This window comes from Pterocles gutturalis, unplaced genomic scaffold, assembly GCF_000699245.1.
Source record: "Pterocles gutturalis isolate BGI_N339 unplaced genomic scaffold, ASM69924v1 scaffold11953, whole genome shotgun sequence".
In the NCBI taxonomy this organism is placed as follows: domain Eukaryota; kingdom Metazoa; phylum Chordata; class Aves; order Pterocliformes; family Pteroclidae; genus Pterocles; species Pterocles gutturalis.
In genome coordinates this window covers 7013-10763 of record NW_010120577.1, presented here as the reverse complement: position 1 = coordinate 10763, position 3751 = coordinate 7013, and the positions used below count along the sequence as shown (strand labels likewise).

Sequence of the window (3751 nt, the reverse complement as noted above, 5' to 3'; positions counted from 1 at the left end):
GGTGGGGGGGGGGGGCATGGAGGGAATTTGTTTCTTAGGACAGGCTCTGAATCAGAGGATAAGTGTCATGGAGTTCGTCCTGGGGAAGAGTGTGGAAAAGGAAGTGGACAAATGTGGGGTTTGGTGTGAGGTGGTGGTCCACACCTGACTGGTGCCCAGCTTCTGATGCAGTGACGATTGCTGGGTGTTTCCATTTAGCTAGATCAGTGTGCCCAACAGATGGTCCAAGGGCCAGATCAGCACCCTCCTTACCCCCTGCCTTCCTGGATTTCCCCAGGTGGCACAGGTAAAGCAGCAGTGACATCGTGCAGCAACTTAAGCCCTGGACAGAGCTCTCCAAAGCTCTCACCGAGACCTTCATTAACCATCCATACTCATATGGGCCAAGAGGGCAGAGAGGGTGACTCTGCCCCCAGCTCCCCTGCCTGGGAGAGAAGCGCATGTCTTCCAACCCTCTCTGTCCCCTTGTGTTCTGTGTGTGGAAAATCTTAACCCACTCCTTTTCCCCTGGGTTCTCTCGTTGGCTCTTATCCCTGTGGTTGGGTCACTAGTGTGTCTCCATTGCAAAGTCATCCTTGTAAAAACAACAGCGCGAGTGGGAATGTGGAGATGGCTGGAGAGAGCCACAGAGCTGCTGGGACAGATGCCAGGGTCCAACTCTGCTTCTTTAGGAGCCAAGGAGCCCTTCGGCAACCCAAAACCGTCACTGCGGCCATGGTCCCGTGCACGGTGCTGGGCTCTGGAGAATACTTTTGTTCTTTATCATTTCATTGTCTGTAATTGGTTTCCTACTGAATTTGTTTGCTTGGTTTGTTTTGCAGTGTGTTTCTGGGAATATTCTGCATCTCTGTATTTTAATTACAGTAAAATTTGAGGATAAAAACCTTGGTTACACTGGCTCTTGCTTCCAGTGGGGGGAAACGAGGAGAGGAAGCACAGTTGAAGGAAAATGTTAGAGATTCCTTGGGAAATCAGATCTCTCCCCTAAGGGCTCTACATGAGGCACCAAGCAGGGCTGAACCTCTGTCCCTCCTTAAAGTAGGACATGGCTTTCAACCACGATTCAGAAGCCGTTTTGCTGCCGGCACATTTCCTGATCAGAATGGTAAAAACAGTTTGGATAAGACTTTGAAACTCAATTTCTTGTGCTGCTTTAAAGACCAGTGCACGAAAGGACTTTTGGTCTGGGGACAGCTGGCCTAGCCCCAAAAATGGGCTCTCGGCAGCTGAACATGAGAAATTTTGCCTCTCCAGCCGCTGTTCCTTCACACAGGTTTGCATGGCCAGTTCTCCCAGCTGCAGAAGCGAGGAAGAGCCTCCTTCCCCCCGCAGCAGCCTGCCCTTTCTGCAGGAGGAGGCAGTCTGAGACCCCTCCCCAGAGCTGTGGGGCAGCCCCGGGGGGCAGCCAGACCCTCTGCGTTTGCTTGCCAGCTGGCAGGCTGCTGGGGAGGGCACAGCCAGCCACCCTGGCCACCTCGCCTGCTCCACGGGCACTTGCCCAGGGCAGAGCCATCCCACACTCCTGGGGACACACAGTCCTCATGCCCGGCAACTGGGCTGGATCGGGCCCCAGACAGCGCAGAGCCATCCCACACTCCTGGGGACACACAGCCCTCGTGCCCGGCAACTGGGCTGGATCAGGCCCCAGACAGCGCGTCCCTTTTACTGGGGCGAGGCCAGGAGCCACCAGCTCAGCTTTGTTAAGTGCTGTCAAAAGGATTAATTTAGTAACTAATAACGGGGCAATCAAGCCGTTTATTTGGTTGACGTTTTGCTGCCAGCTGCTCAGTAAGAGCAGTGAGCTGTGTGCTGACAGGGCTGGCTGTGGCCACCGCTGTGCCTGCCCCACGCCTCCGTCCTCCCCATGGACACAGCCGGGGCAGCGTGGCTTGGGGGGCACCGAACCAGTGGCAGGAGCAAGTTTGGTGGTGGAGGGGACAGTGCAAAGACTCTCGTCGTTCCTGCCCCTGAGTGAAGGCGCCTGGGTTGGGGGTTCCCCCAGGAGCTGCCCCCATGCCTGCTGTGGGGAGGGGGATGGAGGAAGTGCCCATCCCACAGCCCATGCATGCTGTTGCCCCATTCCTCCCTGTGGGGCTGGAGCTGGCCATGTCACCTTGCAGCCAGCACAGTGAATTAGGGGGGCTCCAGCTGCAAGCCATGAGGAGGGGCCATCACACACATCACCTCTGCTCGGCTTTCCTGCAGCCCAGCTGGAGCAGGTTTGCCACGTTAAGCCAGGCTCCACAATACCCCTACCAACCTCCCCCTCCAGAGGCTGTTAAAGGGGAAAAGGGTGGAGTGTGTCCCAGCTCTCTGTGCAACTACAGCACCCAGTCTCACCCTCTCCCCAGTAAGAGCTCAGAAGCTGATGCACAGCAGACCTTGGAAGACACCTTCAGAGAGGAGACCTGCCCAGGTGGGTGGGCAGGGGGTGGCTCAAAATGGCGGCTGCAGCACTGGGAGCATGTAGCTGTGGGTGGATGTCACCAGCTGTGGCCTTGTCTGTGGGTTCCCATGCTGCCTGGCTCCAGCTCGCGAAGAACTCGTGCATTGCCTGGACCATCTTCTTGTTTGCTCCTTTTCATTCTGGCAGTTTTATGACCAAACTCCACCACTATTCTCTGGTCTTCCGGGGCAGGGCACACCACCGCGGGCATCCACAGCGTCAGGCCTGGCGGGGGGGCACCGAGGGGCAGCCTGGTCCTGTGCTCCCGTGCAGGCCAACGAGCTCTCAGGTCTAAATAACCCCAGGCTCTCACTTTTGGCTTAACTACTGGCATGTTGACACACTCCAGATGCAAACATGAGGATGCCCCAGGAGGTGACTGCAGCTCCCCACTGCCCTGTGGGGTGGCTCCCCCCAGCCTTGCCCCCACCTCTTCCCAGCCAGGTGGGAGCTGGGCAGACCCGGAGATGCTGCTCTTTGCCTCTTGGTGCATCCACCCCAGTTTAGTCACTGAGGTCTTTCAGTTGAAGTCCACCCCCAGGTCAGATTTATTGCACTTTTATTTACAGAAAACACAGAAATAAAGCATTAAATGTGTTGGGCTTTTACCAAACCACCCAATTGTTTCCCCCCCCCCCCCCTTTTTTTTTTCTTTTGTGGGTTTTTGGCACAAAGAAATATCACAGGTGTTACCAAACAACCATGTAGGAGCAGCTGACCAACTGTCCAGCCCAATAACAGGAGTTAAACAAACAGACACGTTGCACCGAGATGGAAAATGAGGAGGTTGTTCCACGCGCAGCTTCCAGTCTAACCTGCTCATCGGGGGCGAGGGGAGTTACTCTGGAAGGGACAACGCCATTCATAAATTATATTTATATCTACCTCTTTACATTGTAAAAGTAAACAGTGCAAAAGTACAGTACCCCAGGTACCCTGCGGTTTTGGAAAGCTTGAAGGTTGCTTTATACATTTTGTGTGTTTTTGTAAACATTGTTACCCATCCACAGTTCTAGCTCCTGCTTGGAGAGACCCCACTCCTCTTGTGTTCGAAACATGTTGAGGGGCAGCATTGCTTCCCCTGGACTCTGTTGAGATTCCCGCTCAAGGATTAGTGCAAATTTTGGGGAGAAAAAGACGAGAGAGAGGGATTTTTTTTGTCTGTCCCCCCCGACAGACAAAATGAAAGAAAATAAAATAAGGCAACAGTTAGAAACAGTCCATATCAAAACCCCGGGGCTGCCTTAGGAGAACGGCAGGAAGGCTCTGTCCTCCCCCAGGCTGGTTGAGAGGGTCTTTAGGCTC

At 54.5% G+C, this 3751-nt stretch overlaps 1 protein-coding gene across 1 annotated transcript in view; it reads right to left on the bottom strand.

The window, feature by feature from the left end:
• Positions 1 to 3751, bottom strand: part of CHST1 (carbohydrate (keratan sulfate Gal-6) sulfotransferase 1) — a 7044-nt gene that overhangs the window by 2103 nt on the left and 1190 nt on the right. The gene's annotated exons all lie outside the window — the stretch shown is intronic.